This window comes from Protopterus annectens, chromosome 12.part0, assembly GCF_019279795.1.
Source record: "Protopterus annectens isolate FY-2018-M chromosome 12.part0, PAN1.0, whole genome shotgun sequence".
NCBI lineage: Eukaryota > Metazoa > Chordata > Ceratodontiformes > Protopteridae > Protopterus > Protopterus annectens.
In genome coordinates, this window is record NC_056746.1 from 1,309,523,383 (window position 1) to 1,309,540,858 (window position 17,476).

Here is a 17,476-nt window from a genome sequence, read left to right on the forward strand (position 1 = left end):
TACCCTCAATACTGAAATGTAAAATGAAGATGCATGCCAAAGGAGCAAAGTCTCCCCACTCTCAGACAGCACCACAATCACTTCCTCTTCCACCAAAAAACACTGGACTGTCTTGTATTATCTCTCTGCAGTAGGGACTCTGAGCCCTCCAAGAACAAGACCTGGCTCACTGGGAGCAATCACTCAGTCACCAAGTGCACTGGCAGTGAAACATGCAAAAGATGTCTAGCTACTGGCTGAGCAAAAGTGAAGGAAATAGCTTTGATGGACCCTATGTATGCATCCCATACATACACTGGTTTTCTACCACCACCTCACATAAAATGCCACTGGTGAAAAAAAGAAAAATCAGCGGCACATCAAACCATATGTCTCCCAAGTTATACTGCATATATAATCAATTCAAGGCTGTGCAGCACAGACTAAGACTTGCATACATTCACCTCACTATACCTCCCACACCTACTTCTAGAAAAATAAATACTGCAGCTCTTTAGTGTATCTTAAATATTCAAATCAAGAAACAAGAGCCTTGCACAATTTTTTGGTTCTAATCAGATCACTCCCCCCCAGTAAATCAATAAATGTCCATGGGCTGAGACATTAGCAGCAAGTAAACAAATCTCAGCTGAATGCTCCCTTTGGCAACCACTGTCTTTTATGGGGTGTTTGCATCAAATGTGCTATCCAGAGGAATAAAAGTGAAAAAAATCTCATGACATTAATGACACCAAACATGTACCTACCTATAACAAAATCAATAAATTGACACAAGTAACCACTTGGAAACTAAGGACGAACACGTAAGGCACTCTCCCAAAGGGAGCCACAGCTGACACACATAATAAATAATAGAACTGGAATTAAGCACTTTTTGTTCTCTTTATTTATAAAGAAGTGGTGTTATTAAATAGAATCTTACAGAGAATGAAAGCACCTAATTCCAGTTCTATTACTGTGTAGTTCAGGTGTGGTTCCCTTTGGAAGAGTGCCTTACGTGTTCGTTCTCTACCTACACAATACCTTTCCAACTGTCTTTGTATGATGAGCCCTCCACATATTATAAAACTAAGCAGTGCCCCTACTACTGTCCTGTGCTGTTGCTAGCTTGCACCTCTTTTTTGGACTGGTTGGGTCATCAATTAACTTTCACTATGTTAAGTCTCACCTCATGGGGCCCATGCACTACCGCTAGCGCCTGTTTCTTTGTTCAATGAAAGCTGATCCGTCAGCTTGGGCAAACACTCACTTGTCCCTTAATTATAAGTTTAGTTCCTTTTCAACCATCTAGCCTAAATCCATGGTCAGAAAGAAGTTCCAATCCAGCCATATTTACAATATTGGTGTTCCTTCTTTCCACATGGCAGAAAAAGAAAACCACGTCTCTTAATATGTATTCACGTCACCGCGTGTCACAATACCTCTCAGGAACTGTATTCATATTACCAGTACTACTCATGGAAAAACATTGTGTTTATAGTTTGAAGGATTGTATGGTTCCAAGCTTGATGACTTGTTGGGAGAGAAGTTGAAGTCATCTGTCTCCATCTCCCAGTCCTGTGGCCCACCCCAGTTTCTGAATCCAACAAACAGTCAGGCAGGCACTGACTCATGAAGCTGATGTCACGTCAGCCATAACAAACTTGAAATAAAAAAATTTAAAAAATTGGGAATTGAAGGGGCAAGCAGACATTTGTGGCACCCCATTATTTTGCGCTCAACAGTGGTAAATAATGAGGAATTTGGTACGGCTGAGAGGTATGACTAGCATTTAGTGTAATACTACTACTTTTGATATCAGTAACTAGCATTAAGTGTACTACTACTACTACTGCTAGTGTTGTCAGTAAACAGCATTAAGTACAATATTGCTATTAGTTATGTCAGTAACCATTAAGTTTATGTTACTACTAGAGCTGTAAGTAACCATCATTTACACTAGCACCATTAGTGATTTCCATAACTGAAGTTCAGTGTAATAATGATGTCAGTAACATGCATTTACTGTAATACTGCTAGCAGTTTCAGTAACAAGTTCTTAATATAATACCACTGCTGTCAATAACCAAACATATAGTACAATAGTGCTGTTACTAGTATTGTCATTAATGAACATTTAGTGTAATACTACCACTAACAGCATTTACTGTAATATTGCTATTTATTTATTTGCTATTGGTAAATTAGGTAAGTGGATGTCCAAAAACCCTTTTCAGTCACAATCCAAAATTACTAACGATATTAGTAAAGTAGAGTTGTGTACACTTACCATAAATGTAGATGTCTGAGTGCATTCACTGTTGCAGTCATCACATTTGGGTTGTCTGCTTGCAGTAGCCCTCAGTCAGCCTGATTATCAAAGTCTTGGGTCCTGCGTCGGGTTGCTGTCTCATCTTCAGTGATGTCAGGTAGTCAGGGGTATAAAGCATGCAGCCGACGCCATTACATCAGTTTTTCTTGCCCCAGATGTCAGATGACCCCTAATGGGAAGCAATTAAATGTGTGTGTGTATATATATATATATATATATATATATATATATATATATATATATATATATATATATATACATATTATACAAAAAGGAGAGTAGGGGTATAGCCAAAAGAAGTCAGGGGGCTGGAGGGAGGAAAACCAGGACTGCAACAGTGAATACACTCGAACATCTACATTTACAGTAAGTGTACACAACTATACTATGTTCTTCATGTTTCACTGTTGCAGTCATTACATTTTGGTAGATTCCCAAAGCTAAGGATGGGGGGAATTTAGATAGCATTAGGACCAGCTATAAGGCCCTCCAAAACTGCAGTGGCAAAGCCAGCTCTGGATTTAGAGAAAATTGGCAAGTGGTAATACTTGGTGAAAGTATGTACAGAACTCCAGGTAGCAGCTTCTAGGATGTCCCTGGTAGGGACACCTCTGAGAAAGGCTGTAGAGGAAGATGCAGCCCTGGATGTGGTCTGATCCCCTGTGGGATAGGTTTTCTATGGTGCTTATAGCAGAAATGAATACAATGGCCTATTCATTTAGAAATGGTTTGCTTTGAAATAGCCATCCCCTCTGCCACTGCAGCAAATGCCACCAGCAGTTTTTCATATTTCCTTTGAGGTTAAGTCCTGTCCAAGTAAAATCTAAGTTGTCTGTGCACATTTAAGGAGTGTAGTATCCATTCCTCTTTGTTCTGTGGATTGGAAAGGAAGGTTCGCAAATGAATGGACTGATTAAGAGCCACACTGGATACTACCTTGGGCATGAAGGAGGGATTGGTCCTGAGGGACATCCTGTCTGCATGAAAGATGATGAAAGGCTCCACTGCCATAAGGGCCCATAATTCAGATACCCTTCTTGCTGAAGTGATTGCTAAAAGGAAGGCTATTTTCCAAGAAAGGAATTTTAACTCTGCACTTGCAGCTGGCTCAAAAGGAGGAAGAGTGAGTTTTTCTAATACAAAGTTAAGGTCCTAGGCTGGAGTTAGGGCTTTCCTGGGTGGTCTTAAGTTTTTGGCCCCTCTGAGCAACTGCTTGAGCAGTGGATGAGAGAAGAGGAGTGGTTCTGTGTTGTAATGAGCTGAAATGGCTGAGGCATGAATTTTGATGGAGGAAAAAGAAAGGCCCTTGTGAAGCATCTCAGTTAAATATTGAAGAATCTGAGGTAAATTGGGCGCTGCTGTGCCCATCCCTTGAGTTTGGTTCCAGGCACAAAATCTTTTCCATCTTTCAGCATAATATTTTTTAGTACTAGGCCTCCTTGCCTCCAAAATGACATCCAAAACTTGTTTACTGAGGAATGGTAATGGAGAGATTAGGTAATTAGCCAGGCTGCTAGGTTCAGGGTTTGAAGCTGAAGGTGCAGAATCTGGCTCTCCTGCTGTGACAGCAGGGTAGGGTTCTAAGGCAGGTGCCATGGAGCCAGCAGTGACACACTGAGCAAGAGGGGGTACCAGTGTTGGCGTGGCCAGTCTGGTGCAATCAGTATCATCCTTGGTTTGTCCTGCTTGATCTTTAGTAGTACTTTGGGGAGGAGAGGCAGAGGAGGAAAGGCATAAACTGATAGATTTTTCCAGCTGAAGGACAGAGCATACACTTTCCAAGCTTGTTTGTGGGGAGTCCTTGTGCAGAATTTGCCCAATTGGTAGTTCTGGGAGGAGGCAAAAGTACAGTTTTGTACCTACCATAAATGTAGATGTTCGAGTGCTAATACAGCTGCAGTCATAACAGATGGGTTCTCCTGCCGTCAGGCGGGTCCTCGGTCGGACAAATTCCAAAGTCTAGGTCTGGCGTCGGTTGTCGTCGCTTCTTCCCTGACGTCAGTGCGACAGGGATATAAAGGAACCAGCCGACGCCATTTTCTTCAGTTTTTCTTGCCCCAGATGTCAGGTGCCCCCAGAAGGAAGGCAATACATAAATTTGTGTAATAATGCAGTGCAATATAATCAAAATACAGTAGTTGCAAGCAAATACATCATAAATGAATACCCCAATCAGGTTGTATGAGGATGTGTTAGCCTATAGGCCTGTCCCAAGAGGGGAAGGAGGGAGGGAAACCTGGACTGCAGCTGTATTAGCACTCGAACATCTACATTTATGGTAGGTACAAAACTGTACTATGTTCATCGTGCATACAGCTGCAGTCATAACAGATGGGTAGAATCCCAAAGCTAAGAAGGGGGTGGTAGGCACTAGGTGGAACTAGGAGGAGCCAAAAATGCCCTGCAAGACTGCAGTGGCAAAGCCTGCTCTAGATGTGGAGTATAATGGTAGGTTGTAGTGCTTGGAGAAGGTATGCACAGAACTCCAAGTGGCTGCTTCCAAAATACCCTTGGTAGGAACTCCTCTGAGGAAGGCTGCAGAGGTGGCTGTGGCCCTGGTGGAATGAAGTTCTAATGCCTGTAGGTACAGTTTTGCCAAGAAAGGAATAGCAAAAGCGTATGCAGTGGGCTATCCATTTTGAGACTGTCTGTTTGGGAATTGGCTTTCCTTGAGCTCCTACCGCATAGGCCACAAAGAGCTGTTCTGATTTTCTGAAAGGCTTTGTTCTGTCCAAATAATAACGCAGTTGTCTGTGGATGCCCAAGGAATGTAGTAATCTCTCCCCTTTGTTTTGAGGATTAAGATAAAAAGTAGGTAAATGTATGGCCTGATTTAAAGCTACCCTGGATACCACTTTAGGCATAAAGGACGGGTTGGTTCGTAAGGAAACTCTGTCCTGATGGAAGATGATAAAAGACTGGACAGCCATGAGAGCCTGTAGTTCTGAAACTCTACGAGCTGAGGTGATAGCCAGAAGGAAAGCTGTTTTCCATGACAAATATTGCAAATCTGATGAGGCATCTGGCTCAAAGGGAGGCAAGGTCAGTTTTTCCAGAATGAAATTAAGATCCCAAGCAGGTATTGGTTGTTTCCTTGGAGGTCTTAAATTCTTAGCCCCTCTGAGGAACTGTCTTAAGAGAGGGTGAGAGAATAAAGGTGGATCAGTGTTGTATTCTGCAGAAATGGCTGAGGCATGGATTCTGATGGAGGAGAAAGAAAGTCCACTGCTTAGCAGTTCAGCCAAATATTGTAGTATTTGAGGTAAATTCAGTTTTCCAGGATCCTTTCTCATTCCAGACACAAAACGTTTCCATTTTGGAGTAAGCTTTTCTAGTTGATGGCCTTCTGGCCTCCAAAATGACATCCTGCACCTCCTTGGAGAGTAGGGCCTGTTGTGATGCTAAGGAATCTTCCATGTGGCTAGATTGAGTGTTTTTAGCTGGCTGTGAAGAGTTTTGAAGCTGTGCTGAGTCAGAAGAAGAGGCATTAGAGGCAGGGTCCATGGTGGGGAATGCGTCAGGCTCCTCAGGAGTGGGTACCAGTGTTGCCTTGGCCAGTCCGGAGCAATGAGAATCATCTTTGGTCTGTCTGCTTTGGTCTTCAATAGAACTTTGGGCAGCAGAGGAAGAGGTGGGAAGGCATAAACTGTCATTGATGTCCAACTGAAAGAGAGAGCGTCCACTCTCCAGGCCTTTGGATGGAAGATCTTTGAGCAGAATTTTGTCAATTAATGATTTTTGTGGGAGGCAAAGAGATCTATGTCTGGCCTTCCCCATTCCTGGATTATTTCTGTAAAAACTTTTGGATGTAATTTCCATTTGTGCGGATCTGTCATATTCCTGCTTAGGTTGTCTGCCAGCATGTTTTCCTTGCCTGGCAAGTACTGTGCTTGTAGTTCCATTTGTAAGTCCATGGCCATGTTCCAAAGTGACATGGCCAGTCTGCATAGGGGGTAAGAATGTGTTCCTCCCTGTTTGTTTATGTACCACATAACTGTGGTGTTGTCCGTTCTTATCAATAGTTGACCTGGTTGTATAAGGCCCTTGAAAGCTATAATAGCATTTATTACTGCTAGCATTTCTTTTTGATTGATGTGAAGGTGCTTTTCTTTTTGGGACCATTTGCCCTGAATGCACCGATCTGTCATGTGCGCCCCCAAGGCGTAGTCCGAGGCGTCTGTTGTGATGACTTGATTTGCTTGAGGCTTGCTGAATGGAAGACCTGTGTTTGTTTGACATGCTTAAGCCCACCACAGAAATTCCTTTTGCAGACATGGAATTAGTGGTATTATTGTTTCCAAACTGTGGCTGTGTTGAGACCATATGTTTTTCAGGTACCATTGTAGTTTCCTCATATGCAGCTTTGCACATGGGATTAGTAAGATGCAAGATGCCATGAAGCCCAGAGCCTGCAGGATTTTCCTTGCAGTCAGCCTGGTGCAACTTGCTAGTGTTCTTAAGTATTGAATTAGTTGCCCCTGCTTCTCTGGCGTGAAGTAGGCCATCTGGGTGTTTGTGTCCAAATTGGCACCCAGGAAAATTATCTTCCGAGAGGGTATTAGCCTTGATTTCCTTTTGTTGACTGTGTATCCCAGAGAGTTCAATAACATTATTACATAAGCCAGATGTTTCAGAAGAATGTGCTTGCTGTCCGCTTGGATCAGGCAGTCGTCCAAATAGGGGTATATTTGTATCCCTTGAAGTCTGCAGTAGGTAATTACTGATGCCAGGCATTTCGTGAATACTCTGGGCGCAGTAGATAAGCCAAAGGGCAATGCAGAGAATTGATAACGGGTTGAACCTGCAAGAAATCTGAGGTACCTTCTGCAATTTTGTCTGATTGGGACATGCAGGTATGCCTCCTTGAGGTCCAATGTTACCAGCCAAGACTCCTTGCCCAGCATGGGAAGAAGTTGCTGTAGAGTGAGCATCTTGAATTTTGGTACGAGTAGAAATGTGTTTAGGATGGATAGATCCAAAATAGGTCTCCAATCTTTTCCCTTCCTTGGCACCAGAAATAGCCTGGAATAAAAACCTTGACCTTGTTCGTGCGTCGGTACCTCTTGAATAGCTTTCATGTTTATGAGATCTGTAATTTGCCTTTGTGCCTCTGCCCTTTGATTATGTGGCAGGTCTGGCATGCCTCTCATTTTTGGAAGGGTGTGAAAATGGAATTTGTAGCCTCTGTTTATAATGTCCAGGATCCATTTGTCCTTTGTGACAATATGCCAATTATTTGAAAATAATGCCAGCTTTCCTCCTAAGGGGGCTGCCATTTGAGACCTGGTTGGCATGCAAAGGGGAAAGTCATTGGGTTTGCTTTCTGAAAGATTGCGAGTTGTCCTCACCACCTCTTTGTGTAGGAGCTTGCCATTGTCTGCCTCTAAACGATCCTTGGGATTGTCCTCTGCCCCTCGGGCGCCTGTATCTGCCTCTTTGGGGTCTGTCTGTGGCAGGAAAGGACCAGTTTTTGGAAGGCCATTTCTACTAAAACGTGGGGGTTGAACCTGTAGAAATTCTTTCACAGTTTGCATTGATTTAGCCTTTTCCTCCATTTTCCTTAATATCTCCTCAGCATTAGCAGCAAATAGTACATCATTTTGAAGAGGGGCGTCTAGTAATTTAGCTTTGACATGATCAGGCAAGGCTTGCTCCTTGAGCCAGGCATGCCTGCGTATGACTGATCCTGTAACAGCAGCTCTACATGAGGCCTCTAGAGCATCAAAACCACATTGTAAGGTATGCTTACCCACTTGTTCTGCACTATGCATCAAATCCTGCAACTCCTTCAAGTCTGGTTGTTCAGCTTGTGACATTTTACTTTTCAATTGTGATAACAAAAACTGTTGGTATTTTAGCATATGAAACTGACAGTTTAAGGCCCTCATGGATAAGGTAGCCGAGGTATATACCTTTTTCCCCACCTTTCTAAGGATCTGGAATCTCTCTCGGAAGGCAATGGATTTTTAGCAATGGAGGCCTTAACTCCCTTGGGGCCCTGTGAGATGGTTTCTGGGTCAGCAGCATGGCTTTTGTATAGAAATTGGTGTGAGTCAGGAACCCTGTAGTACCTGTCAGGCTTAACTGGAGCTGGAGGTAGAGAGTCCGGGTTAAGGCAGGCCTCCAAGTAAACACCATCTAGGATGTCCAAGACAGGAGGTATAGCCAGAGGCCTGTGCTGAGGTAGCAAGAGAAATTCCCTGAGCCTTTTCTTTGAATCTGAATAATCCTGGCCTTCCCAGTGGAAGTGTTCCCTTAAGGTATGCAAAGTTTCCCCATATGAGTAATCCTCAGGGGGGGATACAGAAGGGATGGACTCCTCCGCATCAGAGTCTTCAAAAGGGGAGTAAGAATGTTCCTGATCATCAGAGTGCTCTGAAATAATGGAGCCCTGATCAGAGGAGGGGGAATCTTCCTCCACTCTGGGCCTTTTGTCCGGTGGGGGCTGAAAACCTCTGATAAGAGTAATTAAATCCTCAGCCTTTTTAAGCATCTGTTTCTTAGGCATGGGGCCTGGAGATGGGCCCTGTGTAGCTGGTCTCTTAGAGTGCATGGTTGCTTTAGACTTTGTGAAAGCCTTGATGGAGAAAGAAGAGGAAGGTCTGAAGACACCTTGAGTGGAGGTGGACCTGTCCACATTCTAAGTTTCAATGCCAAGAGTGGCTTCAGTATCTGTAGTCGGGGTGTGGGCCGAGGAGCCTGCAACCTCGGGCACAGGAGACACCGTCAAAGAAGTGTCGTCGGTAGTCAGTGGCTGCGTAGGCGCCTCGCTGAGAACCGGACCACGTGTAGTCGGCTTTGGCGTGGTGTCGGTAGAGGCCGCGGACCTCGTGTGCCGGTCCTTGTCTTTGCGTTTTTTAGACAAAACCGGAGTCGGAGTATCCGATGACATAGTATAGTTAAATGCTTTCCCAAAATAATGCTGGGCGAACTCCGCCCGATGCTTAATAGTGCGTTTGTTGAATGTAGCACAAAAGCGACAGACCAAGACGTCATGGTCTGGGCCTAAACAAGGTATACAGAGGGAATGGAAATCCTTATGCGGTATTTGCTTCCCACAAGAAATACAATTATTAACTTTGTCTGACATCGGTCTGAGGCAAGAAAAGTTTCCCCAACGGGGTACTTAGCTTTTAAGAAGACTTCGGTTTCCAAATTTTCGTAATCTCAGGAGCTGGCCGACCGGCACTTGCGAACTGCTTCTGCTTTGGGCACCGCGCGGGAAGAAAGACTGAAGAAAATGGTGTCGGCTGGTTCCTTTATACCCCTGTCGCACTGATGTCAGGGAAGAAGCGACGACAACCGACGCCAGACCTAGACTTTGGAATTCGGCTGACCGAGGACCCGCCTGACGGCAGGAGAACTCATCTGTTATGACTGCAGCTGTATGCATGATGAACATCAGGTCTATATCTGGGCTCTCCCTTCTGTTTATCAACATGTTGAAAGTCTTTGGTTCCAGTTTCCACTCGTGTGGGTCCATGAGATTTATGCTTAGCTTGTCTGCCAATGTATTTAGTTTTCCTGGCAGGAATTGAGCTTGTAGTTGCACTTGGTAGCTCAAGGTTGTGTTACACAGACCCATGGCTAGTCTGCAGAGGGGGTATGAATGGGTACCCCCCTGGTTGTTTATGTACCACATAACAGTGGTGTTGTCCGTCTTTACCATTAGTTGTCCTGGAAGAATGTGTTCCTCGAAGGCTGTCAGAGCATTCTGTACGGCTAACATTTCTTTTTGATTGATATGCAAGTGCATTTGACTTGGGTTCCATTTGCCCTGAATGCACTTCCCTGTCAGGTGAGCCCCCCCATGCATAGTCTGATGCGTCTGTTGTTAGGGTTTGGGTGGAAGGGGGTAGAGTGAATGGTAGACTTTGTTTTGGTGGCAGGCTTCTGCCCACCAAAGGAACTCTAACTGTAGGCAAGGAATGATAGGAATCATTGCTTCTAGATCCTGAGAATGTTGACACCATAGGCTTTTTAGACACCATTGTAGTTTCCTCATATGCACTTTTGCATATGGAATTAGTAGAATGCAAGAAGCCTTGAACCCCATGGCTTGCAGTATTTGCCTTGCAGACAGCAGAGTTTTAGTGGCCATTAGTTTGAAGTAAGTTGTCAAATGAATTTGTTTCTCTGGCGTGAGGTAAGCCATCTGGGCAGTCGTGTTCAAGCTTGCTCCCAGGAATGTAATTTGCTGAGAGGGTACCAGATGTGATTTATTTTCGTTTATGGTGTACCCTAGACATGTCCTGGCTCTCTGCCTGAATTAGACAATCGTCCAAGTATGGGTACATTTGAATATTTCTTTGCCTGCAAAATGCAATGACTGGAGCTAGGCACTTTGTGAATACCCTGGGTGTAGTAGATAAGCCAAAGGGCAGTGAAGAGAACTGATAGTGCATGTAGCCTGCTTTGAAGCGTAGGTATCCTCTGCAAGATTCCCTGATTGGGATGTACAGGTAGGCTTCCTTTAAATCCAATGTTGCCAAACAGGCATCCTTGCCTAGCATGGGAAGCAACTGGTGAAGAGTTAGCATCTTGAATTTTGGAATCACCAAAAAGGTGTTTAGGATAGAAAGGTCCAGGATAGGATGCCATGAGTTGTCTTTTCTGGGTACCAGGAAAAGTCTTGAGTAGAAACCTTGTCCCTTTTCCTCTTCTGGTACAGTTTGAATAGCCTTTAATCTTAAGAGAGAGAGTACTTGCTTTTGACCCTCTGCCCACTGATTTGGGGGTAGATCTGGCTAACCGTTTGGGGTTGGTAACGTATGGCAGTGAAATCTGTATCCTTGGGAAACTATATTTAAAACTCATTTGTCCTAGGTAATGAGTTCCCAGTTTTTTGCTTGCAGAGCAATCTTTCCCCCTAAAGGAGCAGTCAGTTGAGAAGTGTTTGGGAGTTTTAAAGTTAAGTCATTGAGACAGCTTACCATAGGGGGGAGTCTTACTACTCCCTGATTTGGAAGTGGGAGCCCCCCACTGCTTAGTCCTGTGCGTACCCTGGGACTGAAGCCTGGGTGTTCCACTGGTTCTGGGTTTGAACTGAGAAGGCCTGGAAGAGGCAGGAAAGGACCCATTTTTAGAGGGCCAATGCCTACTAAATCTTGGAAACTGTACTTGTAAGAAATCTTTAACAGTTTGCATAGATTTAGCTTTTTCCTCCATCCTTTTAAGAACTTCTGCTTTGTTGCCAAACAGGCAGTCCTGATTTAAGGGAGCATCCAGCAATTTAGTTTTAACATGATCTGGCAAAGACGGCTCCTTAAGCCAAGCATGCCTTCTAAGTACAGACCCGATGACAGCAGCCCTGCAAGATGCCTCTAGTGAATCAAAACCACATTGCAAAGTATGTTTTCCAACCTGTTCAAATCCTGTAAATCCTTATTTTCAGCACAATCTGGAATCAACATCATTTTCTGTTTAAACAATCCAATAATATGCTGCTATTTTAACATATGAAGCTGGCAATTTAAGGCCCTGATGGCCAAGGCTGCAGAGGTGTATACATTCTTTCCCCATCTATCCAGGGCCCTGGAATCTCTATCAGAGGGGGTAGGATTTTTGACAGTAGTAGCCTTAATGCCCTTGGGTCCCAGTGAAATGGTCTCAGGATCTGCAGTAGGATTTTTAAAAAGGAACTTGTGAGAGTCAGGAACCCTGTAATATCCATCAGGTTTTCTGGGAGCAGGAGGTAAAGAGTCAGGGGCCAGGCTAGATTCCAAAAAGGCATCATCAACAATGTCTAGCACAGGAGGGATAGCTAAAGTCCTGTGTTGGGGCAGGAGTAAGAAATCCCTAAGCCTCTGTTTAGAATCAAAGTAATTCTGGCTTTCCCAGCGAAAATGCTCCCTAAGAGTATGCAAGATTTCACCAAAAGAAAAATCCTCTGGGGGAGAAGCAGAGGGAATAGAGTCCTCTGCATCAGAACTCTCATAGGTAGACAACAGTAAATCCTGGTCATCAGAGGAGACAGAAATTTCAGAATCCTGGTCAGAAGTATCATAAGCAAATTCAGTCCTAGGTCTCTTAGAGGGGGAAGGTTGGCTTCCCCTGATTAAAGTAATAAGGTCTTCAGCCATTCTTATAATTTGTTTTTTAGGCATAGAGGCCTGATCATGCGGTCTGGGCGTTGGTTTTCTAGGCATGGTTTGAGTTTTAGGCCTTGAAGAAGAAGATGGCGTTGGTTTAATGTGCAAGTCAGTAGGCCTGAATACACCCTCAAAAGCCGGTGCCTGCACAGCGGCATCCAAGGTAGAGACATCTGCAGGTTCCACAGTTGAAGCATCTTGTGGCATACCGGACTCCGAATGGGTCTCAGTAGAGGCCTGCAAATCTGAAGTAGTGGGTATCAGGGGCTGCGAAAGCGCCTCACTGAGTACCAGCGAACTGGTGACTAGTTTAGGAGAAGCGTTGTCGACAGTTTTGGACCTAGGTGGCCTGTCTCTGTCTTTATCTTTGCGTTTTTTTGAAATGTCGGTAGTCGGGTGGCTTACCGAAGACATATCTGGATAAATGAACTGAGTACCAAAATATTTAGAAGCGAAAATATACCGACGACGAATAGTTTGTGATTTAAATAAGGCACAAAACTGACAGCGAGGTACGTCGTGGACAGGACCTAGGCAAGGAATACAGTACGAATTAAAATCTTTATGAGGTATTTGCTTTCCACAAGAAATATGGTTATTGACTTTTACTGACATCGGTTTAGAGCAAGAAAAAGTTTCCCCAATGGGGTACTTAGCTTTAGTTGAAGACTTCGGTTCTGAAATTCGAAAATTTAAATTTCAGGAGTCGGCCAACCGGCACTTGCGAACTGCTTCTGCTTCAGGCATCACATGGCAAGAAAGACTGATGTAATGGTGTTGTCTGCATACTTTATACCCCCAGACTACCTGACGTCACGGAAGATGAGACAGCAACTGACACAGGACCCAAGACTTTGATAATCAGGCCGACTGAGGGCTACTGCAGATAACCCAAATGTGATGACTGCAACAGTGAAACACAAAGAACATCCACATTTCATGTAATGCTATTACTACTACTACTACTACTACTACCAGTATTTCAGTAACCAACATTTAGTGTAATACTACTACTAAATGTGATATCAGTAACCATCATTTACTGTAATAATACGAGTAGTAATGCCAGTAACCAACATTTAGTGCACTAGTACCACTATCACTGAGTAACCAAAATTTCATTAACCAACATTTAGTGTAATAGTATTACTACTACTGCAGTAACCAACATATACTGTAATACAACAAACAAGTGAAAGAATACAAAAGCTGGGTAAACGCCTGGTATACACCTCAAGCGAAAAAATGAAAAAAACAATGGTTAGACCACAGCTGAAAATATAAAAATGGAATTCTCCACGCCAGGAAATAAATCACTTGCAGCTTCACAGTAGTGCCCTTTATAAAACCAAAAGTTGTGACTGAGATGTAGTAGTCAAAGTAGGAAACAATTCACTTGCAGTTTCACTCCAGCTGCCCTTTATTAAACAAAAGTAAGCGCTTTCGCGATCTAAATCAACTGATCGCTTCTTCAGACTCATAAAAAACAGTTAAAACAATGATATTTAAAATATGTTTCAAGCAATGAAAACACATATAGAACTATGACATAGACTAATTAAAGTTATATACATCAGTATATAAATTTGCCTTGTATTCTGCATAAAATAAAATAAAATCTGCATATAGCAAACACATTTATGTAGTAATCCATATTATTCAGTGTTATAGTGGTCTAGATTTTAAAAAAGGTTTCAAGGAAACAGCGTTATTCAATCCAGGAGACCTATCTGCCTGAAGTAATAAAATCCATCTTTGTTCTGCTTCCTCTACCTTATTCCTTATATCACCTCCCCTCTTACTTTTGTTTATTATTTCTAAAACCATGAAATTAAAAACATGCTTCCTATCTTCTTCTTCCACATGTTTTGCTAAAGTACTTGTATCTTTTTTTATTTTTTATGTCTCTGAGGTGTTCAAGGATACGTTCCTTTAGACACCTATTGGTTTTGCTTATATAAAAGGCATGACATACAGTGCAGAAGCTGAAATAAACCAAGTTTTGTGTTCTAGAGTCAGCATAAAAATCTATATCAATTATAAATCCTGGTACAGGATGTTTATATGTAGATTTATTATATAGATAATCACATGCTGTACAATTTCTGCAAGGAAAAGTCCCCTGCCTATCTGATTGTATCATTCCTTCATTGTTTCTAAATCTATAACAGAGTTGCCTTTTTAAAGATCTCTTGTTTCTAAAAGAAAAGCTGGGTTTATCTTCTAGCAATTCTCTCAGATCAGGATCTGATAATAAAATATTCCAATTCTTCTCAAAAATATTGCAGAACCTTCTGATGTCATTCGAATAAGTTATGGGGAATCTAACTTTAGAATCATGGCCTTCCTTGCTTTTGACTTCTTCTATAGTATTTGAAAAGAACGGTTTACATCTCCCATCCCTATTTTCAATAGTATATTTAGAGCTTTCATTTATGTCTTTATTACTATAGCCTCTATTTAAAAGGTCTTTCTCTAGTATAGTCATTGTCTCCACAAAGCCTTCATCTGTATTATGTAAGCGGCTTATTCTAATATGTTGTCCTTTTACTACATTTTTGTGTACAGATGTTGGGTGCATACTATTCTTATGCAGAATGTTATTTCTCCATGTAGATTTTCTATACATCCCTGTTGTAAGTTCATCTAAGGCTGTTTTCTTAACCACGACATATAGGAACTCAGTAGAGTCCCTAGAATGTTGACTGGTAAATTTTAAAAAATCAGTGGTGCTATGTAAATACTCCACCATCTCTTGCAGCTCTTCACTAGTACCATCCCACAACAGGAAGACGTCATCTACAAAACGTATGTACCATATAATTTTACCAGCATGCTTATTGCTAGTGCTTAGTACGTGATCTTTCTTCCATGCAGCCAATACTAAGTTGGTGTAGCTGTTTGCACAAGCCATGCCCACTGCTACGCCAACTTTCTTTAGGTAAAACTTGTCATTAAATATAAAGACATTATTTTCCAAGACAATATCAAGTAGCTCACATATCAAATTAATCTTAGTACTCTGGAAGATTTGTTTCCAGGTCAGGATATCACGTATTTTCTCAATACCCCATTTGTTCGGTATCACTGTTAATAGTGAAGTGACATCCATTGTCACGAACATATAATTTCTTTTAATGTTCCTAGTCTTGAGTACTCCAGAGTACTAAGATTAATTTCAGGCAGATAGGTCTCCTGGATTGAACAACACTGTTTCCTTGAAACCTTTTTTAAAATCTAGACCACTAAAACACTGAATAATATGGATTACTACATAAATGTGTTTGCTATATGCATATTTTATTTTATGCAGAATACAAGGCAAATTGATATAATGATGTATATAACTTTAATTAGTCTATGTCATAGTTGTATATGTGTTTTCATTGCTTGAAACATATTTTAAATATCATTGTTTTAACTGTTTTTTATGAGTCTGGAGAAGTGATCAGTTGATTTAGATCGCGAAAGCACTTACTTTTGTTTAATAAGGGGCAACTGGAGTTAAACTGCAAGTGAATTGTTTCCTACTTTGACTACTACATCTCAGTCACAACTTTTGGTTTTATAAAGGGCACTACTGTGAAGCTGCAAGTGATTTATTTCCTGGCGTGGAGAATTCCATTTTTATATCTTCAGCTGTGGTCTAACCATTGTTTTTTTCATATAGTGTAATACTTCTGTTGCTGATTCCAGTAACCAATATGTTAAGTAATACTACTACTCATACTGACCTCAGTAGCATTTAGTGTACTACTAGTGATGCCAGTAACCAGCACTGCTATTACAAGTGGTATCAATAACCATAGTTCATTACACTGCTATTATTAGTGGTGTCAACACCCATCATTTAGTATAGTATAATACTACTATTAGTTGTGTCAATAACAAAAAAATTAACTGAATGCTAATAGTGATGTCAGTAATAAGCATTTAGTGTAATACCACTATTAGTGAAACCAGTAACAAGTATTTAGTGCAATACTATATTACTGCTGTCAGTAATCAGCATTTAGTGTAACACTACTACTACTAGTGGTGTCAATTACTAACCACCTTTTACATAATACTAATAACAGTGATGTCAGTAACCAGTGATGGGTGTACTACTAGTAGTGATGTCACTATCCAGCAGTCAAAGGCATAGTTAGGATGGAAGGCAGATGCCCCAGATGCAAGATGTCAGGAGGCATGACCGTCAGATGCTGATTGGGTGGTAGTGGAGTACCATCATTCAGAACTGAATGGAGATACTTCATGTGTGGTCAGGGCTGAAGCACTTCAGCTGTCTGCGTGTGGTAACTATACTGCAGCAAGCTGTTTGTTACATCTGTAGCAAGCTGCTTGCTACAGTTTACAAAGAGCATTTTTTGTCCTCAACTAATAGGAAGAAGAACTTTTTTCTTTCATGTTACTCAACTTTTAGCCATCAACTTTGAGATGAGGGGGGCACAGGGTACCAAAATATCTATCTACTATTAACAACATTATACTAATGATATCAGTAATCAGCATTTACTGTAATACTTACTGTAATACTAATATGCTGTAATAAAACTATGTCTGTAGTAAGACTATGGAAATGAATCTGTACAATCAAAATCAGGTAAGACTGAAGGAAGCCGTACCCCAAGAAAGCACTTCTTAGGAAGGATAGGAAGCTTCTGACTTTATGAGGCTATTGCCCATTTGTCAAAACCATAGCTGTGAACACCATAACATGACACTGTCGCCCACAAATGTACTGTTGTATACATTTATGTGGTCTCACCATTGCTTGCTGACACGTTTTAAGGGGAAAATCGTGAAAAGAAAAATGTTTATTTTGATGTATTCTTCTCCTCTAAGATTAAAATGGATATCTATTTACATAAAGTGTCAAATGCAAGCACTCCTCAACTCTGCCATCTCCTTAGAGATTCAGATAAGAAAATACATTAAAAACACCAAAATAATTGTACATTATTAAACACAAACGGACAGACAGATGGGGAATACAAAATAAAATCAGTTAGGCACAAACTCATTAAACTGATTCCTGCATGAAATACATACTAACAGATGTAAAAAAAAA

The 17,476-nt window shown here is 41.7% G+C and overlaps 1 protein-coding gene across 1 annotated transcript in view; it reads right to left on the minus strand.

Annotated features, from left to right (window-relative positions):
• The window catches only part of LOC122817164 (DNA (cytosine-5)-methyltransferase 3B-like), a 1,566,941-nt gene that overhangs the window by 507,642 nt on the left and 1,041,823 nt on the right, over window positions 1-17,476 (minus strand). The window lies entirely within an intron of this gene.